Genomic DNA, 23,376 nt, shown 5'->3' with positions numbered 1-23,376 from the left:
TCGATATCATTTACCATTTTTGCTCTGATACTTGTCGACAGGCGGACAACTTGAGTAGTCATTCTATACAATTTAGCCAGGAAAATTGTTTGTGAAAATAAGAGCACGAAATTACATAAACATTGGAGGGGTTTAGCCCTATAGACAGTATTATTGAGGGATCTCAAGGAGCTTGAGCCCCCAGATTCAGGTGCCTATGCCCCCTTTTAACGCGGAATCCAGTAGTAGAAATGGGCGTTGTTCTCACTCTGCTGTTATTGTCTGAGGGACGTCAGGCGACCTGGTCATGTTCTAAGAGGTCACAGGATCAATACTCTGAAATTGTGGCAGAGGCTTCCTTGGCCTACCCACTACATTTTGGAAAGAGCATCTAGGACCATAGCCCTTAAATTGAGGAAATAAAAAGGTTATTTTAATCGTAGTGTTGTATTGATATTAAAGCTGATTCCTTGTATTTACATAGATGATCACTTGCATATTTTCGAAAGCTATGTCTTTGATAAAAAGATTGTTATAAGTCCAAGGACAAATGAAGGTTATGACAAACTTACATAAAGCAAAACTTCACAATGGTTAAATTTCACTGAATATGTTACGAATAATGAAATCAAAATGTAAGTTAATGGCGATATAACCTTCGCATGACGAACACACGTGTATTACATTCTTGAAAAGTTCCATGATAAGGAACTGTTCCAAAACTGCCCAATTTTCCCGTTTGCATTGTGCTCATATAATTTGGTGTGGGGAGAGATCGTGGCCTGAGACCTGCACGTATAAAAAATGGTGGCCATAGCTCAGTGGGAACATGACCAAAAATGGGTCAACAATACAATGAAAATGCCCGTAAAGCGTGAAGGTTTTTGACATTTTTTTGTATCGCCCAAAAGACGGGGTGCGCTCCGGTGAGATTTGATGGAAGTGAAGCTACACATTGAGCTCTACAAGCACTATGAGTTTCATCGCACTCGAGCCTGCGGAACAGAGAAACAGATCAGGTCAAGTTAAGGGACGCACTGTCTGCGATGCTCAGACTGGCTTGATATGAGAAAACTACCTTACCTTATTCGTGTATGATACATAATCGGCTAAAGTACTCCACTTTCGTTTTACACGATCTTGCTCGGGATGACGACGATTGCATTAAAGGTTTTTTTTGTCAATGTGCAAATGGACCACGGGCAGTTGGATGTTGGGCGCAAGTTGTGCTCATTATTTAGTACTTAGGAATGAACAAAGCAATTATACCACGTCCGAAGACATCTGCATTCTTGGATACTTTATTCACAAAAAGACGAATCTAGGTTCTTGGCGATAATAATGAACCATTTCCGTCAGAGAATGAGGAAATCGACAATTGAACCTCTTTACATACTTATGTATAACATTGCATCGTACATTATAATCACCCAAACTGCCTGAGCGGTACTGGGAGAAAGGGAAACATTATAGTTCACCTTCGTAGAAATACGAATTGGATTGGACACATCTTGCGGACAAACGGCAATTTCGTCCTCTAGATGGACAATGCATCATAATATCTTGCTAATGTTGTGACGTCGTTGTTGACTAACCAAAGTATAGATCTTCCATACTCACCCTACTCACCAGATTTCTCCCCAATGACTTTTGGCTGTTTCCAAACCTCAAGAATTATCTTCGTGGATGCCAATTGGCCAGAAGATCGTCTCTAGGAAGTATTATTTTCCAAAGATGGCTATGCCACATGCTACACAAAATGGACGAAGCAATGGCAACTGTATACCAGCAGAAGGCTGCAAGTTAGTTCTGATTTGTTGGGTAATTACAAACCTTACTTCATGATTGATTCTTAGAGACAATGTTGCCAACCTCGAAAAACAAAATTATCGATTTCCGTCTTTAAAATTATCGTATACTGCAAAACATTATCGTATATTCGTTACGAACGTGATAAGTTTAGAAACAAGTATAATACTACTAATAATAGCACTAAAATATAATAAGCTTACCTAGTACCCTTCAGTCACGAACTCCAAATCGGTGTTTACTAGCCTCGGTTGCACACAGATGCAATAAATAACATTTACATTTTTGTACAAAATGCCAGGAAAGTCCATCTATAGCCTACTTGCAAAAGAATTATATTTTCCCATCATTGTGTTGCACCCATCGGATGTGAAGCTTATTACTTTTCCAAGTGGAATATTACTATTTGTTAAAGTATTATATAGGAGCTCATACAGCAATGCCACCTTCATGTGCAGCTTCCACATTTTTATCACAATAAATTTGTAATGCTGCAAAATATTTTGTTTGTATTTCGTACTATTTTCATTGAAATATCTCGCACATACACGCTTATTTTTTGTAGTCGAAATATCTGTAGACTCATCGACCATTAAGCTGAATTTTTGTTTCTGTAACGTATCATGCAATTCCTTCAAATGACATTTACTAATGACATTTTTATCACACCCGTTGTCTTAGTTCTACATAATTGAATCTTGTTAGCAATTTTGGAATCAGAGAACGCACTTTTCATTACATCTATTACGTGATCTGGGGTACTCATAGAAATATGCTCATGTTCGGCTACAGTTTATTTGCACATTCAAAAATAGCAAAGAAGTGTGCGTTCTAAAATTATCGTATATTCACCTATTATCGCAAGGGCATTATCGTGTATCGTATTAAGACTTAAATTATCGTATATTACGATAAATTATCGTATGGTTGGCAACCCTGCTTAGAGAAGAGACCCCAAAATGTAATGATTTAAGTTTTTGAAACCTAACGTCAGTTAGTCACTGGACAATTGATGTAATTTACTTTCAGCTACTTTATCCTCATAATATTGCGTTTTACTTTTTTATCTTACTTGAGCATTTGAAATTTAGGATTTATAAAATCTTCTTGCTTACTATAATTAAATAATTTTCAGAATATTTGTATATACTCTTCAGTTTTGAGAACAACTTTCTTGTGTAAGTTATATAAAAAAAGACAATTTTAGTTTCCCTGTATTCTTCATTTGTTAAAAATTCGGCACGGACATCTAGTATAAATTATATTTAAAACAAGAAAATGCATTTATGACTGAATTCTTGTTTGAAATTAAAATGTCTCTTGAGGTTGCGGTAGCTCAGTAGTAGAGTGCTCTCCTGTGGTGGCGCGTGGGGTCTCTGTTTTGAGACTATCCCAAGCCAAATAAATTTGTAGCAGAGAAACTTAGTGTGTGTGTACGTTCTCTGAGTATATACTACAATTTATCATCATATGCTCATGACTGTGTCATCGGGGCAAAATCACGGTGTATTGAACTAAAAGAAAACCTCCTCGTATGGACATCACAGTGAATCACCAACCGTTTCCATTGCTTTCTAGCAGAAATATTGGAAACCACTTAAGAACCTAGTCATTTTAATTAAGAAGTCCAAACACTATGTTTAATGTCTCTTGCCTGAAGGGATTCCCAGGTGTCAAATAATTCTCTCACCCACTTCACTCCCTTTTTCTTCCCTTGTGGATTAAAAATTTTTAAGAAGGACATCATACCACGTTCTTAAATATTTAAAACGAAATATCCAAATACCAAATTCCATGTTTCCAACTTTAAGGGATTCTAAGATCTGAACATTTTGTTACTTTGCAACTACTAGTTTTGTTTCCGCCTTTTTCATCCAATATCAAAAAATTAGGTTTCAAATATTATGAGATGCAGCTAAGCTCAAGAATTCTTTTCGTGGACCCCATTTTGCCATTAGATCATCACTCAAAGTGTTATTTTCCAGTATCTGAAATATATCTTCAAAGGGGGTTATATCACATGCTACACAAAACAAACAGAACAGTGGCATCTATGTATCAATAAAGAGGGAGAGTTCACGGGTTGTTTTCACGTTTCTTGTTTTGAAATTAAAACGAAACAACACATACTTTTTGGTGTGCACATCATGTGTGAAATTTAACACAAAGAAACTCTTTCTTGGATTGAAACACTTAATTTTGTGGTATTGCATATATTTCAAACAATTTTCCCAGTCCATTTTTGTATTTCAAATTTTTAATTTATTATTTTATTATTAATCTATTATCTGTTATTTAAAATATTAAAAAGAACAAATAGGGCCTTAGCTTCCAATTCAGTTCTGATATGACGGGGTAATTATACACGTGTATCTCTACGTTCTGAATGGTTTCCAGTTGAGACAGAATTGTAGTTCCTGATAGCTCTGCTCACTTCAAATATAACGTTTTAAATACTAGCAAATTTAACATCGTTTCTGTATCGTCGTTTACATGATTTAATTAACTGGTGATAAGTACTGGAGAGATTTGAGAAAAGCCTTCGTGTCTCATCCTAAACCGAGGGAAGATCCCAACTTACAGCTTCTCCCGGCAGAAAGCGGGCAACGTCTTTGGCGGCTAAAGTAGGTGTGACCGACCGACTCCCGGGATAAGGAGTCAGGTTCTATCAAGTGCCAACGGCCTTCTCGGAGGGCGGACGAGTGGGTGGAGACCAGGGCTGCTTCTTGTCCTTAGGAGGGGAAACTCCTAAAAGGTGGAAGAATCACTAGATATTCAACGGCATGGAAATGATGAAAGAAAAAGGGAATACTACCAAATTAACGTTCTCCCAGAAGGATCGAAGGAGGAGAATAAATAAATATGATAGTTATTCCTGAGGTAAAAAATTCCGGATGTAAAATATTCCGCCGTTCGGATCTCCGGGTGGGGACTACTCCGGGAAGAATCATCAGAGGAGAAAAAAATAACTTTTATTTCAGCATGGGAACCTGGAACGTACAAACTTTACGACGTGAGGGAAAAATTGAAAATTTAAAAGTGGAAATGGATAATTGTAAAGTGGAAATAGTGGGCTTGAGTGAACTCAGATAGCCAGGATAAAATTAGATAGTATCGCGAAATTACAGAATATACTATTCGCGGGGGCCGCGGTGGCTCAGTGGTAGAGCGTTCACCTCTGGTGCTTGGGGTCCCGGATTCGATCCCAGCCCCCGCCAAGTGAACTTTGTGGTGGACAAACACCGTGTGCGTGGGTTTTCTCGGGGTCCTCCCGTTTCCTCCCACTTTCTTCATTCCACCATTTCATTCATTACTCATCATCACCGTCTCCTTTAGTCTAACCGGCATAACCGTGGGACGTAAACTCAAAGATTTCATTTCATTTTTATTCGTGTGTCGATAAGGCCGAGAATGTTGTCGCGATAGCAATGAAGAACGAAGTAGCAATGAAGAACGAAGTAGTAACGAAAGTGGAATACTCCAGTGACCGCTTAATATTTGTAACACTACATGCAAAACCAGTGGATATTGTGAGACTACAAGTGTATATGCCAACAACCGACCATGATGATAATGAGGTAGAAGTAATGTATGATCAGATCAGTGACTTATTGCATCAGAAAGGAAGAGATAAGGTCAACGCCATAGTAATGGGAGACTTCAACGGCGAAGTGGGAGAAGGAGCTGCGAATCAGGTAGTGGGAGCATTTGAACTAGGTAGAAGAACGAACGAGGTCAAATGTTTATCGATTTCAGTAGGCAACATGATCTAGTGATGATGAATACGTGGTTTAAGAAACGAAAGACCAGCTGTACACGTGCAGACGTCCAGGAGATAGGAAATGCTACCAAATTGATTACATTCTTGTGAAGCAACGTTTCAGGAATAGTGTACGAGACGTGAAGACACAATATCCTAGTGGCGGAAGTGCAAACCTGGTTAAAATTGATCGAGAAAAATGAGAGGAGAAATCAAAAATAGAACTTAGAACGACTAAGAAATATCGGTGATGATGTGAAAGAAGAGATTGAAGAAAAAATATGTGCAATGGGAAATATGGTTGACAATACAAAGAATAGTTGGGGGAAAATGAAACAGATTCTACTTGACACACTCCACAATAACATTGGCACGATGGAAAGAGCACCGAGAAAATCATGGATAACTGAAGCAATGCTTAAGAAGATGGAAGAACGCAGAAGGGCACAAAACACGGACATCAATGAATACAGAAGGCTGAATAATGAATTTAGAAGAGAAACGGACAAAGCCAAAGAAATGTACATGGAGCAGATATGTGAGGAAATTTTGGAACTTCAACGGCACGGTAGATATGATCTGATGTACCAGAAAGCACAAGAGTTAGGAGGAAAAGCTAACAAAACTATAGGAAAGTTCGGCATTGAAGATCAACAAGGTAATGTAACCCCTGACCATCAATGAATCTTTAGAAATTGGGAGGAATACATAAAAGATCTGTATGATCAGAAAAACCGTCCCAAAGATATTGAAATCGAAGCAAAAAAACAGGTGGATGACGATGAAAAAGTACCCAGTATATTGAAAAGTGAAGTAGTACAAGTAATCAAAGACACGTGAAGGAGAAAGGCCACTGGAGATGATGACATAAAAGTAGATTTGCTCAAAGGATTAGGAGCAACGTAAGGAAAGTACTGACTTCACTTATTTACAAGATATAACTGAGTGGCGAATGGGCAAAGCATATTCTTGATGTTACAATGATTGCATTACCCAAGAAAATTTAAGCAAAGAAGTGCACGAACACATAAAATTCCAAGATGATGGAATTAACCTTATCCACTTCCAGTTGTGATTCATCTCTTGCATCCTAAAATTCCAAGATGAAGGAATTAACCTTATCCACTTCCAGTTGTGATTCATCTCTTGCATCCTAAAATTCCAAGATGAAGGAATTAACCTTATCCACTTCCAGTTGTGATTCATCTCTTGCATCCTAAAATTCCAAGATGAAGGAATTAACCTTATCCACTTCCAGTTGTGATTCATCTCTTGCATCCTAAAATTCCAAGATGAAGGAATTAACCTTATCCACTTCCAGTTGTGATTCATCTCTTGCATCCTAAAATTCCAAGATGAAGGAATTAACCTTATCCACTTCCAGTTTTGATTGATCTCTTGCATCCTAAAATTCCAAGATGAAGGAATTAACCTTATCCACTTCCAGTTGTGATTCATCTCTTGCATCCTAAAATTCCAAGATGAAGGAATTAACCTTATCCACTTCCAGTTTTGATTCATCTCTTGCATCCTAAAATTCCAAGATGAAGGAATTAACCTTATCCACTTCCAGTTTTGATTCATCTCTTGCATCCTAAAATTCCAAGATGAATGAATTAACCTTATCCACTTCCAGTTGTGATTCATCTTTTGCATCCTAAAATTCCAAGATGAAGGAATTAACCTTATCCACTTCCAGTTGTGATTCATCTCTTGCATCCTAAAATTCCAAGATGAAGGAATTAACCTTATCCACTTCCAGTTGTGATTCATCTCTTGCATCCTAAAATTCCAAGATGAAGGAATTAACCTTATCCACTTCCAGTTGTGATTCATCTCTTGCATCCTAAAATTCCAAGATGAAGGAATTAACCTTATCCACTTCCAGTTGTGATTCATCTCTTGCATCCTAAAATTCCAAGATGAAGGAATTAACCTTATCCACTTCCAGTTGTGATTCATCTCTTGCATCCTAAAATTCCAAGATGAAGGAATTAACCTTATCCACTTCCAGTTGTGATTCATCTCTTGCATCCTAAAATTCCAAGATGAAGGAATTAACCTTATCCACTTCCAGTTGTGATTCATCTCTTGCATCCTAAAATTCCAAGCTGAAGGAATTAACCTTATCCACTTCCAGTTGTGATTCTTCTCTTGCATCCTAAAATTCCAAGATGAAGGAATTAACCTTATCCACTTCCAGTTGTGATTCATCTCTTGCATCCTAAAATTCCAAGATGAAGGAATTAACCTTATCCACTTCCAGTTGTGATTCATCTCTTGCATCCTAAAATTCCAAGATGAAGGAATTAACCTTATCCACTTCCAGTTGTGATTCATCTCTTGCATCCTAAAATTCCAAGATGAAGGAATTAACCTTATCCACTTCCAGTTGTGATTCATCTCTTGCATCCTAAAATTCCAAGATGAAGGAATTAACCTTATCCACTTCCAGTTTTGATTCATCTCTTGCATCCTAAAATTCCAAGATGAAGGAATTAACCTTATCCACTTCCAGTTGTGATTCATCTCTTGCATCCTAAAATTCCAAGATGATGGAATTAACCTTATCCACTTCCAGTTGTGATTCATCTCTTGCATCATAAAATTCCAAGATAAAGGAATTAACCTTATCCACTTCCAGTTGTGATTCATCTCTTGCATCCTAAAATTCCAAGATGAAGGAATTAACCTTATCCACTTCCAGTTGTGATTCATCTCTTGCATCCTAAAATTCCAAGATGAAGGAATTAACCTTATCCACTTCCAGTTGTGATTCATCTCTTGCATCCTAAAATTCCAAGATGAAGGAATTAACCTTATCCACTTCCAGTTTTGATTCATCTCTTGCATCCTAAAATTCCAAGATGAAGGAATTAACCTTATCCACTTCCAGTTTTGATTCATCTCTTGCATCCTAAAATTCCAAGATGAAGGAATTAACCTTATCCACTTCCAGTTTTGATTCATCTCTTGCATCCTAAAATTCCAAGATGAAGGAATTAACCTTATCCACTTCCAGTTTTGATTCATCTCTTGCATCCTAAAATTCCAAGATGAAGGAATTAACCTTATCCACTTCCAGTTTTGATTCATCTCTTGCATCCTAAAATTCCAAGATGAAGGAATTAACCTTATCCACTTCCAGTTGTGATTCATCTCCTGCATCCTAAAATTCCAAGATGAAGGAATTAACCTTATCCACTTCCAGTTGTGATTCATCTCTTACATCCTAAAATTCCAAGATGAAGGAATTAACCTTATCCACTTCCAGTTGTGATTCATCTCCTGCATCCTAAAATTCCAAGATGAAGGAATTAACCTTATCCACTTCCAGTTTTGATTCATCTCTTGCATCCTAAAATTCCAAGATGAAGGAATTAACCTTATCCACTTCCAGTTGTGATTCATCTCCTGCATCCTAAAATTCCAAGATGAAGGAATTAACCTTATCCTCTTCCTGAAGAACCTTGTCCTATATTCTTTCCCCAACAGATCGACTTTCATTGTCTCCAACTTCTGTAGATCTTTCGGAAATTCATCCTCAGGCAGATAATATATCTTCAATCGATTCACGGTAATCGAATCGATTTTTATTAGTTCTCGTAGCGTTCGATATTTCTCAAAAATAACTTTTGTTATGCTTTCAGCAAACTATTTGTCCTGGTCCAAAATAATTTTCTCAAAATGCATTACAAACACGTTTCCATTTCGATTCATCATATGTCCATATTAGTCTGTACCTTATTAAACGTCTGCTATAATACGACTTTATTGATATCAGATGTCGATTACGCAAATTCTCCTTGGACTTTTCTGGAATAAAACACCTTCTTTCCTTTATTGATATAAGTTGCCATTGTATTTTTTTTTTTCATTTTGTGCAGCATGTGATATCGTGATTTTGGGGGTATATTTTGAAACTAACACTTTGTATTAATGAACTTCTGCCAAAATGGCGCCCACGCAGAAAGCTTTTGATATTTGGGAAAACCCAAAATCACTTTACTTAAGTCTGCCAGTAGGAACGATATAGATGTTCATTACCATGGTCAGCCAAGAATGACGTCATAACATTAGCACAGTGTTATGGTACATTGTTCATGTGGAGGATGAAGTTGTGATTTGCAATTTGCCATTTGCTTCGCAAGATGTGTCCAATCCAATTGACATTTCTACGTGAGACATTAGCTAAAAGCTTCCTCTTCTTTCCTATCCTTTTTAAAACAAATTCGTTTGTTACTCTCTCTATTCATTTCATCTTCTTCACCTTCTTCCAACACCATATATCGAAACTCTAAATATTTCTTCTCTAACTTCCGTAAAGTCCAAGTCTCTGAATCCTATAGTCCAATGCTCTATATTAGCACTTGACCAACTTCTTCCTTAGTCCAATGCTCTATATTAGCACTTGACAACCTTCTTCCTTAGTCCAATGCTCTATATTAGCACTTGACCAACTTCTTCCTTAGTCCAATGCTCTATATTAGCACTTGACCAACTTCTTCCTTAGTCCAATGCTCTATATTAGCACTTGACCAACTTCTTCCTTATTCCAATGCTCTATATTAGCACTTGACCAACTTCTTCCTTATTCCAATGCTCTATATAGCACTTGACCAACTTCTTCCTTCGTCCAATATTAAGCCTGCTATCTAAGAGTGATCTTTTCTTGTTGAATGCTTCTTTGGTTGTGACAATTCTTGTACTGATCCGTTTGGTGGATTAAGCGTCTCTCGTCAAAATATTTCCCTCATACTTAATACGATCAACATCTTTGAGTTGTCTTTGTCCTACTCTGACACGTAAAGACGCGTTTCCACGGGGTATTATTGTAACTTTGGATTTTTCAATCTTGATCACCATTCGATTATAGTTTCCCTGTGTCAGATCTCATGTACTCCTTCTTCGGTTCTACGGATAAAACAACGGGTTTACTCGTGCAAACGGCACTACCAAAATCAAAATTTATAGGTAAAATACGATGTCAAACACTTTTCGTAAAAGAAGTATAGTGTGAATATAAGTAATTTCTGTCATTAGATATCATATTGAAATACATTTTGAATGGGAGTGAACGTATTCTATGTGTAACTATTTCAGGGGCGTCATTTGGGGAGGGCAGGAGGGGGCAATTGCTCACCCCCAAGTTTTAGAAACACATGCTTTTTAATAACTTGTACACTAAAACACTAACAAATAACATGGAACTCTTATGTAGATGAACACTCTTGCCACCTCCTAGGAAAATCTGAAATGACGCTACTGAACTATTTACTGAAGCGGAAGAATACAAGAATGTGAAAAAGGTGGAAATAAACAGCGGGAATGTTCTGTTCGTGTTAGCAATAGACATTTGCGATGGATATAATGCAAACATACGATTTTATTACAAAGAATTGTGTGATAAAGAGTTTCATATTATAAACTGTTTGCAGCGTCATGGTATGTTGAAACGTAAAATCACCTATGCGAAGTGTGGAAAAGAAGTAAAAATTCAAAACAGAAGAATTTCTCCTCGCAGCGGGGCATTTGTACCCGGGACACCAGTGAAGCCATTTTGAAAGTATGAGTTATTACGATTATTTAAATGTTTTTGAAGGTGAAAATTATTGCGGATATTTTATGTATTTTTCCACTATCCTTTTTTATGCGTAAGCCCCTCGTCTCTGACGCGCCTGCTCCCTACGGACGCACCTCCTCGCTCCGCTCAGGCCCCCCTGCTGCGCTCCTGCACTGAATCGGGTAGATAGCATTTGTGATTTTAGTGGCCACCTAGCAAGTTGGTTCGTGGTTTGTGCATTAGCTCCTCATTTAGTGCTTGCTCTGCAAGAAGAAACCGGAAACTGCAATAAATGTGGGAAAATTTGGTAGAGCCGTCGGCTCGAGTAATGCCAAAACAAAAAGTCCTGAGCCAAACTCTTTAAGTTTGAAACTTGAAACTTGAAGCTTGACGAGTGTTCAAAATTTTTGACGTAAGAGGATATTAAGGTAGACCTTTTGTAAATGCGATGAGGAGAGATGAACAGTAACTAGAGATTGCAATTATTATAGTCAGTGGCGTATTTAGGGGGTGTTCCGGGCTTAAGCCCTCTCCGAAATCTTGCTTACTATAGTAAAGTATATGAAATATCTTGCAAAATTTTCATATTTTCAGGCAAAGCCACCCCTCCCCGAAAGTTAGCAAAGCCTCCCCCGAAACAAAATCGTAAATACGCCACTGATTATAGTAATATGTCCATGTCTTTGAATCCTTTAGTTGGAGATAATGAATTAATCAATTTGGTCTTATTTAGACATTTCATTTCAAATATTTAACAACATGTTACGTTTTTTAAAAATATTTATCCTAGAAAGGAAGTGAAAGATGAGAGGACAAAGTGCGGGAATTGGAATTATTTCAAATATCGGGATTCGTTCAGGAAGGAGGCGTTAAATAGTGTATTTGGAATATCAAAACAATGTTCCCACATAAAGGAATTTACTTGTTTTAAATACAATTGATGCTAGATGTCTGTTATTGACAAAACTAAGAAAATAGGGAGAATTAAATTTATCTTTCTGTATTTCGTGCACAACAAAATTATTTTTAAAACTAAAGAATTTGTACAAATATTCCTCAAATTGTTAAAATGCAGCAAGCCAGATTATCCTCTAAATCTTAAAAGTCAATTGTCCAAGTAGGATAACAAGGAAATACATTCATCAGGATAAAAATGTCGCCAGTGAGTTACATATTATAATGTTTTATGTCGGAAAGTGTTACTTGATTACCAAAAAAATTAAATCATTCATGACAATATCTAAAATTACCTAATAAATCAGAGCTGATTTGCTGATTAAAGCCTATTTCGCATTTGTAGCTTTTAAACTATTACAGATACTTAAAAAAAAGTTTGTACCATAACAAAAACTGACTGGGGAAATAGTTTGACAATCTGCAATACCACAACATTAACAATGTTGCCAACCCAACATAGAGTTCCATTTTTCACTCGTCATATTTTATATACAAGGTGCACATCCAAAGGACCTGGAGTTTCATTCTAAACTCCAAGAGCAGGGAAATACAGGATACAAACCTATGACTATTTCTCACCGAACGCTTACTCTTTATTGATATGCAGTTGCTATTGCTTCGTCCACTTTGCGTTGCATGGGGTTTAGTCGCCTTTGGGGGTATCTTTGGAAAATAACACATAATAGAGATACTCTACTGGCAAAATGACTCCCACGATGAAACTTCTTGAGGTTTTGGAACAGTTAAACAACATTTAGGGCGAAATCTGGTACATAGGGAGAGTATGGAAGAAGTTCAACACCGTAGTCAGCCAAGAATGAAGTCATAACGTTAGCAAGGTGTTGTGGTGCAATGTTCATATGGAAGACGAAATCTATCATTTGCCACTTGTCATTTGCTTCGCAAGAAGTGTCCAATCAAATTGGCGTTTCTAGGAAGGACGTGATATAAAATCGTCCTCTTCTTTCCTTTCGTTTTAAAAATATCTTTTTTGTTACTCTCTCTATCTATTTTATCTTCTCAATCTTCCTGCAATTCCTCATTTCGAAGATCTCTAAATATTTCTTTTCTAACTTTCCTAATATCTAAGACTGAACCATACAGTCCAACACTTCACATATAGTACTTGACTAACTTCTTCCTTACTGCAACGTTAAGGCTGCCTGTTATAAGTGATCTTCTCGTCTTGAATGCTTCTCTGGCTATGTCAATTTTTGACTTGAACTGTTTGCTGAAGTAAGCGTCCCGCGTCAAAATACTTCTCAGATACTTGGTGGGATCGACGTTGTGGAGTTCCCTTTGATCTACTCTAAACCGTAAGGACGCATTTCCACGAACGATTGTCATGACTCAATTTTTCGATGTTGATTTACATTCTATATTGTTTTTCAGTGTTTGGCAATCATCTCCTGCACTCCTTCTTTAAGTCTATTAAAATAAGAAGTCTTGGCTAAATGATCAACATCTAATTCCTTACTTTTTCCATCTAATTCCGATACTATTAAGGAGGAGTACTTTTGAAATTCGATGAACAAGTAGGAGCGAGACGCCGAAGCCAATGGAGACAGTAATGAGCATATGAAAGATAATGGTGGCAAAAAATTCTCCACACGGTATTTTTCGGCTACAAAATTTGCTTGACGCGACCTGATGTCAAATCAGAAATCCTATGTGCCAGAGGAGAGCACTCTACCACTGAGCTACGATAACCTCATGAGACGTTTAAATTTTAAGCGAGAATTGAGACGAATTTTATATTTAAAAAAAGTATAAAGGGAACAGCCCAGAATAATGCTCCCAAATAAAAGTACTTGATTGTTTTAAATATAATTGATGCTAGATGTCCGTAGCCATTAAAACAAAATGAAGAACACACAGAAAAATAGAATTGTCTTTGGTTATATGACATGTAACGTAATTATTCTTAAAACTAAAGAAAATGTACAAATGTTCTGGTCATTGTTAAATTAAATTAAGCAAGATGATCTAAATATTAAATTTCAACTAACAAAGTAAGATGAGAAGTTATTATTATTATTATTATCAGGATAAAAATATCGCTAGCTATGTATGACATATAAAGCCCAATGGCATACGCTTGTTGCATTAATAAAAAAACATAGATTTTAGTTAGCACAATTTTTAAAATTGACTATATTCTCCTATACTCAAAAGATCAGAACTAATTTGTAGGCTATGGTCATATTTCGTCTTTGGAAGTTTTAAATTAATATCAGTAGATAAAAATCGTAAACATTTGTACGATACTAGAATCGACTGTTGAAATCGTTTCACAAAATGTAATACCACATGTTTAACAATGTTTATATACGAGCTGCACATCAAACGCACGTGCCGTTTCATTCTAATTTCCAAGAAGAAACAAATACAGGTGACTAACCTGTCTCTTTCTCCTTACTGATATACAATTGCCATTGTTCCGTCCATTTTGTGTAGCGTGTATGAGAGTCATTTTTTGTATCTTTGGAAAATAATACATCCAAGAGAAGATGTACTAAGGAAAATGGCGCCAACGAAAGTAATTCTTGAGGTTTGGGAATAATCAAAAGTCACTTGGGGCTAAATCTGGTAAGTAGCAAGGATATGGAAGAAGTTCAATACCATGATCAGCGGGAAATGACGTCGCAACATTAACACGGTGTTGTGGTGCATTGTCCATGTGAAGGGTGAAATTACCATGTATTATTTGCCATTTGCTTTGTTAGATGTGTCCAATCCAATTGGCATTTCTATGAAGAACGATGCGTAAAATCGTCCTCTTCTCTCCTATCCGTTTTAAAATATCTTGGTTTGTTACTATCTTCGGCAATTTTAACTTGTTCATCTGCCTCCAACACCACATTTCGAAGCCCTATTAATATTTCTTCTCCAACTTCCGTAATGTCCAAGCATCTGAACCATAGAATCCAATACTCTATATATAAATTGAATTGAAAGGCGTTCTGTTTTCTGGGGTTAATTTGACCAGACTGCCCAGCGAAGGCGGGTGGGTGGACTAGTGTAAACACCTGATTCCAAAAAGTTTTCTACAGAAAGTAAAAGAGTAATGAACATGGCTTGTTTCGGTACAGCTGAGATGATATTACTTTTGGAATTATATAAAAATAATGTATGCTTATGGAATACAGAAAGTGCTCTTTACAGGAATATTGGTGCTAGAGAAACAGCACTAGAAGTAATTACTCATTAAATGAATTTAAAAGTCACAACTGCTTATCTACGGATAAAAATTAAAAATATTAGAATCAACCTATAGTAGAGAAGTCGCAAAAGTAAATGCTTCGAAAAGGTCAGGTGTAGGTGTTGAAGAAATATACTAAGCAAAGATAGCTTGATTTCATGAAGCTGATCGATTTTTACGTTACATTGTACATGGGCGAAGCTCCTTAGTAAGTGTTATGATATTACCTTTTTTTAACATAATCTAATATTTTGTGCTAAGCAAAGGTTTCACTACCCCTACTACTATTTACACCACTCTTACACCATTCTTGCTTTCAATACCTTCCTAGCACAAGTTGGCTAATGCTTTTTGTGCTTGCTGTTTGTTTTACGGTGCTACGCTCTTTTTGTACCGATAAAAGGTAAGCCTTTCCCCAGTAATTCTGCATCCAGTAATTACGTCCTTTCTTCTGCAAGATTAAAAATACCGCTGAAAGAAATGAATATATTATGATTCTACGTATTTATAGCTAAACTGAGATTGCACGATTTCTCCTTAATAATAATCATTTCCTTAATAATAATAATCACTCTAGAAAGAACTTTGCAATTTTGCGAGATGATGTCAATTACAAAAAAAAAAAAAAAAAAAGTCATATTATTTTTCATTATTTAATGATTCCTTAATACCTGTACATTGTGTAGTACACGTTTACAATAGACCGTCATAAAAATATTAATTTAATTTTATGGTTAAAATAAGTTGAATATAAATAAAAGAAGACTAATACAATATTGATTTGCACTGACGAGACCAGAGGACATGGAGACAACAAGCAGCATTCAATTTCAGTTGAAATAATTGACCACAATCTATCGATCTAATTAGGCCTTGTTGCTTCTATTTAGTTGCAACTGTAGAAAGTCGATAAGCTGAACAAGTGCATACAGGGCTTAAGAGTGATTCTTTCTTCTTGAATATTTCTTTGGCTATGGCAATTCTTGTCTTGATCTCATTAGTACGCGTTTTTAGTCAAAATATTAGGTAGCTAATTTAAATTATCGACCTCTTCAAGTTCTCTTTGTTCTACTCTGACCCGTAAGGACGCGTTTCCACGTGATATTCTAATGACTCGATTTTTCGATGTTTAATTCTATTCAATATAGTTAGCCAGTATCAAGTCACTTTTCAAGCATTTCTTCTACGTCTCCACGAATAAAATGCTAAGGATACGTTATTCTCATGGCGTTCAATTTTTGGACGTTGATTTTCATTCCATAGAGTTTCCCAGTGTCGACTTTTTTTGGCAATCATCTTCCGTAGTTCTTTTTCGGTTTTACGGGCGAAATAAGAAGTCCTGACTGACTGGCAAAAATCTTAACTTCTAAACTTAAAATTTGAATACTAAATAGGATTTTTCACGTAAGGTAGGATTAAGAAAGACTTTGGATATTCGATGAGCAAGGGAGACCGAGAAATGGAAGAAATCTTTGAGTTTTACGTCCCACGATATGCCGGTTAGGCTAAAGAAGACGGTGATAATGAGAAATGAATGAAATGGTGGAAGGAAGAAAGTGGAAGGAAACGGGAGAACCCCGAGAAAACCCACGCATACGGTGTTTGTCCACCACTTGGCGGGGGCTGGGATCGAACCCGGGACCCCAAGCACCAGAGGTGAACACTCTACCATTGAGCCACTACGGCCCCACCGAGAAATATAATTGTAATTATTATTATAATATGTCCATGTCTTGGAATTCCTTAAGATTGGAGACGTGGAATTTGATATTAGACATTTCATTTCATATATTTAACAATATGTCATGGTGTTTTTTTAAACATACTTATCCCAGAAGGGAAGACAAATTGTGAGAATTACAATTATTCCACATTATTCCACGCCTTCAGGCAAGCGACATTAAATCTGGTACTTAGACACTTTATTTAAAATGATGAAAATATTTTACAAGTGTTTTTCGTTATTTGTCCTAGGAAGGAAAGAAATCAGTTGGTGATTCACTGGGCTATCTATACAAGGCGGTATTTTTTAAACTTTGACACACCGAGGATAAGGGGAAAATGATAAGCATATGAATGATAATGCTAGAATGTAAAATGGGGGGGGGGGACGAGAGAAATCACGCACACGGTGTTTGTCCGCTACAAAATTTACTTGGAGCGGGCTGGCATGAAAATTGAGACTCTATGCAGCACCAGTGACGACGCCACATTTAATATCCTTGGGGGCAATGGAGGGGCAGATATATTTTCGGGGGCAGCTATTTTAGCATACTAAAAATGAAGTTTTATGATGTTTGACTTATATTACAATACAAAGTGTATTACTTTGTTGTTTTCATATTTTATAGTTATAAATTAAACTTATTTGAAGTACAATTTGGAACTAAGAAATAAGGTACAAAAATGTCTGCATATAAAATATTCGATTCCCGGTAGGAAGTATTGACATTTGAACCCTTTAGAGTGGTTCGAATTCCAAGTTAAATAGTCTGTATGCATTTTATATATCCTTGATGTTGAGAAAAACGCTGAACTTCTATCTAACCAACCTAATTGCAAATATTTTAGTGAATATAGATTTAGCTGAAAACATTACCTCTATCAGGGTTCGAAAAAATGTTTCCAATAAAATTTACGTATTTCCCCCTTAAAACTCTCTAATCTGCAATTAAAAAAACGGGGTTCCTATATAATTTTTCAGTTTTCCTGTCCACTCCTAAGTGGGGATGAGGGAGGCTAATTTTAGCATTTGTAAATTTCTCTCTGCAAAATATTAACGTTTTGTTAACGTAAATATTGACGTCTGATGCTTGTTTCTCAAGATATTTTGCAGTATGAAGTAACAAAATTCACCGTGTATGTGCATTCTCGTTTCTTATATTTATGGACCTCATCCTTTTTAAAGTCGTTTTACAAGGGAGAATGAGAGGTCAATTTTTTTCCGATTGTCTGTAAAGTTCCTGCAGTGTTTAATATCACCTGCAATTGTTTGCAGTGGCCAATAAATACAATTACATTGCGAAAGAAAGTTGAATAATACAGCACTATGTACTTTTAATGAAGCACAATATCAAACCCGGCCGTGCAAAATAACTGGATACACTGTAAATATATAGTTTAAGACAATACTTTCAACATTTTGGGTTTGAAATCAGAACTTTCAGACTGAACCGGCTCCTCGTGATTTTGTGTTTCGCTTCCGAAATTCGTTAAATCGAAGTCCATAAAATTGATGGATGACTATATACTGTACAATTACAATTGTTAATTACATACGCTTTCAAAATACAAAGTATTAGTGAAAAGTAAAATAAAATTAACCCTGGACTGGTAGATTTGATAGAAGATCTCCACCTCATTTCCTACCTACTCGTCAATTTAAAAATACCTTGAATTATTATTATTATTATTATTATTATTATTATTATTATTATTATTATTATTATTATTATTATTATTATTATTATTATTATTATTATTATTATTATTTAACATTGTGTGTAGAATCGTAAACCTTGGTGAAACCAACATTACACTCATGTACTTTGTTGATGCATGTGTGCATTGCAAATTTCAATTTAAACAAATGCAGATTTTAGGTCAGTGATTCGATTAACCCGAGATAGTTTTCCTGTAAAACTAGTGGTGGAAAACACAGTGTGCATGGATTTTCTCGGCGTCTCCCGTTTCCTCACACTTTTTTCATATTTCTCGTCATCACCGTCCCCTTTAGTGTAGTCGAGGGACGTAAAACTAAAAATTTCATTTCATTTTTGTAAACCTTGTAATCAGAATTCCTCATCACAACAACATTGGAATTTAATCTACTATTTGATGTATACGCTGAGTAAAATGCAAAATAAGCATATGCGAACTTTGATTCTCTGAGCTTAATTAAGGCAAGTAGAATATTTATTACAATGATAACTTCTTTATAATCAAAGGATGAACACAACGTCACCATAAGTAACTATATGTTTTAACATGTTTACTCATAAAACTATTTTGTCTAATTACATTTTATTGCCTTGCGAGAATATTCCGAAATGGGTTCACCATCCAAATTTCTACAAAAGATCCCCTGAATCTATATCAAATTTTATAATAATATGACTTTTAAACTGAATAACTGGAACTAGAAATTTTACACATTTCTTTTTGTTATTTAAAGGAAAATATTTCCTTTCCCCCTTTTTTTCTATATAAGAATTTAAATCGGCAGGTGGAGAGAAGTTGCTATTTACTTAAGTCCTTGGTCATCATGTGGACCAAACCATTGAATTTCACGATCGTCGAGATCACGACTGTCATCAATTTTTTGATTCACAAGGAAAGTCATAGAAGTAAATTCATGAAGAAATCAGTGAGACACTACGGGACTCTCCTTCATCATTTGCAGTGGTGAGGAAGTGAGTGACTCAGTTTAAACGTAGTGATTTCTCAACAGATAATGCTTTACGTCCAGGATGACAAAAAGCAATGAGTGTCCCTGAAATCGTGTACATTATTCTTGAAATTTGCAGAATTTCAGCAAAACGTGTGGCAGAGATTGTGAGCATGGAACATACCGATAACATACCGATAATACATAATGACTTGAGCATTCGCAATTTCTCGGCATAATGGGTTCCCAAAACTCTATCAGGAGATCAAAAGAGTGTAAGAGTGATAGCATCAAGGGAAGTCTTCACCCATTTTTATTGCAATGCCAATCAATTTCTGTCATGTATAATTACCATGGATAAAACATGGTTGTATCTGCGATTCTGGAACGAAGCAACAGACAATGGACTGGCAGCACTCATTTTCCCCTCGCCCCTCTAAGTTCAAGAGACAGAATTCTGCTGGAAAATTGTTTGCAACATTATTCTGGGAGGTATGCTCACAGACTACCTGGCCAAGAATCAGACATTAAATGAAGAGTCTCTGCGTTAGTCATAACTGAAAGACAAACTGTCCCTGGTTCGATCCCAGCTCGCGCCGTCTGGACTTTGTGGTGGACAAACAACGTGCTCTTGGGTTTTCTAGGGGTACTCCCGTTTCCTCCCACTTTCTTCATTCCACCATTTCATTCATTTCTCATCATCACCGTCTTCTTTAGCCTAACCGGCATAACCATGGGACGTAAAACCAAAGATTTCGTTTCATTTTTTTGAAAGACAAACTAAATTTGCAATACCACGAGAAGTTTTCTAAAAAGTATTCTGTTTCTTCAGGAGAATGTACCTGTATATCAAGAACTGGAGAGCTTGATTTTTGTCAGGAAGGTCGGATAAATATATCAGGAAATAACTGATAAGTATTTTAATGTTACGGAAAGAAAGTAGTATGTCCCAAAAATTTAGGCTCCTTTGAAGTAATGAGGGTATTTGGAATTTAGAGATCATGCATCGAAACAATATTGGATAGTATGTTACCTATCCATTAAATTATATCAAGGTGTGTTGTGCCATGATTTGTGGTTAGGTTCTTAACTCTGAATTCAGTTCATCTATAGCATTAATCCCGTAATGTAGACAGTGTGTCGCGTCTCTGATATATATATATATATATATATATATATATATATATATATATATATATATATATATATATATATATATATATATATATATATATATATGTGTGTGTGTGTGTGTGTGTGTGTCTGTCTGTCTGTTTGTGGAGGGGTTTGTACAGGTGGTAGAGCAGCTATGGCTGAACCTCGCCCGCTTCAATAAAGACATTTTCATTTGATTTGTATGCAAACGGTTCATGTTAAGGACCTGCTCCTTACAGAAGCCGGTTAAAAATCCGTATCCACGGGATATTGTCATGGCTCGATTTTCGATGTTGATTTCCATTCCATATAGTTTCCCAGTGTCAACTCTTTTGTCCATCATCTTATGTAGTCCTTCTTCGGTTCTACGGATAACCCAAGAAGTCCTGAAGACAAACTTCTTAAGTACACTTGAAACTTGAAGAGTATTTAGGATTTTTTGACTAAAGAACCTATTAAGAAAAACATTTGGAAAATTAGATGAGTAAAGAGAATCAAGAAATAAAGGTTGCAATTATTATAATAATAGAAAAAATATATGTCCAGGTCTTGGAATCCCTTAAGGTTGAAGACATGAAATTCGGCATTTAGGCATTTCGTTTGAAATATTTAACAAAGTGTTACTATGCTTGTTTTTACAAATATTTATCCCAGAAGGGAAGAAAGAGGTGTGAGTATTGGAATTATTCTACATCTCGGAATCCCTTTAAGCAAGATGCATTAAATATGGAATTTAGACCTTTTATTTAAAATCATCAGGCTTTCAAATATTTTTCCGATATTTCTGGTACAAGGCAATGAAAACGGTTGGTGGTGCACTGAGATGCCCATACGGGAAGGTATGTCCTTAGTTTAACGTAACGCGAGTTTGCACCGAGGCTAAGAGAAACAATGATGAGCATGTGGATGATAATGCTGGAATGCAGAGGGAGAGTTGATAAGAACTAGGCACAGACTAGTTCAATGTATTACGTTGTTCTTTGAAATTAGAACGAAACGACTCACAGTTTTGGTTTGCACTTGGTATATAACAATCTGATGTAGTGCAATTTAACAAAAAACAGAACTTATGTCAGGATGGCCGTAAAATGTTAACCAACAGCGAAAAGTCATGAGGAGGGAAACGAAAGAACTCTTGCACACGGTGTTTGCTACAAAATTGACTTGGCGCCAAGGACGCCGATTTCTCTGTACCTTTGTTGGGGTCCACTCAGATGCAGAAGGCATATATAAGGATTTTAAGACAAATTGAACATAAATTATGCAAAATATTTTATATTCATAAATAAAATAAGGGGACCCACATGAGCTTTGGGGAACCTGGCCTCCAGGATAGGCGCCCTTGCTTGGGGCGGGATTCTATCAAAATAGAGGACCCACGAAATAGAGGAGAGTGCTCCACCACTGTGCCACGGCCATCTGAAGCTTAAATTTCAAGCAAGAATCCGACCAATTCCATATAATAGATGTAAAAGGAAGATCAGAAACTAATCCTTGAACATAAAGGTATTTGCCTGTTTTAAATATAATTGATGCTAGATGTCCGTACCAATTATGAACAAAAGGCAGAACAGGCATGAAACTAAAATTGTCTTTCTTTATACCCACAACGCAAAATTATTCTCAGAACTAAAGAATATGTATAAATGCTCTGGAAATTTTTAATTTAATAGTAAGTAATGGGATCTTGTAAAAACTCAAGTTCAACTGACAAAGTAAGATGCTTAGAATGTATCAGTATCATGAGGGTAAAAAGGTCGGTTGTTAAGTACATTGTAATAAAGACCCAAGGTAAAACGCATAGGATGTTAGCTTGTTGATACTTAATTCCTTACGTTTTGGGTAATACAGTTTATATAAGCGAGGATACTGTTTTCCCTGAAAATCATTAATGAATTTAACATACAAGTCACAACTGATTTGCAGGTTAAGGCCCTTTTTCGACTTTGCTACTTTTAAATTAATCGATAATTAATTAATAAATAAAATTTTATTCGATTCCAAAATCGAATGGGGAAATCATTTTGAGAATCTGCAACACCACAAGATTAACAATGTTGCAGCACCAACATAAAATTCTATTTCTTGTAAAATTTCACTACGTCAGATTTTATATATGAGCTGCTCAAAGGTACGTGCCGTTTCATTCTGATTTCCAAGAACGCGAAAATACTGGAAACTACCATATGTCCATTTCTGAGCAAAATCTCCCTCTTTAATGACATGCAGTTGGCATGATTCCGTCCGTTTTGTGTAGCATGTGGCATTGTCATCTTTGTGGGTATCTTGGTAAAATAACACTTCCTTGGGATGATCTCGCAAAATGGTGATCACGAACAGAATTCTTGAGGTTTGGGAACAGTCAATATCACTTGGGGCTAAATCTGGTAAATATGGAGGGTATGTAAGAAATTCAGCCAAGAAAGACGTCAAAATATTAACACTTAGTTGTGGTGCGTTGTCCAACTGGAGGATGAAATTGCCATTTTCTAATTGCTATGCAAGATGTGCTGCAATTCAATTGGCGTTTCTAGGAAAAATGTAGACTCAAAGCGTCGTCTTCT

The sequence above is a fragment of the Thermobia domestica genome, chromosome 15 (assembly GCF_964235325.1).
Source record: "Thermobia domestica chromosome 15, izTheDome1.hap1.1, whole genome shotgun sequence".
NCBI classification, from domain to species: domain Eukaryota; kingdom Metazoa; phylum Arthropoda; class Insecta; order Zygentoma; family Lepismatidae; genus Thermobia; species Thermobia domestica.
Note: the sequence above shows the minus strand (reverse complement) of the source record.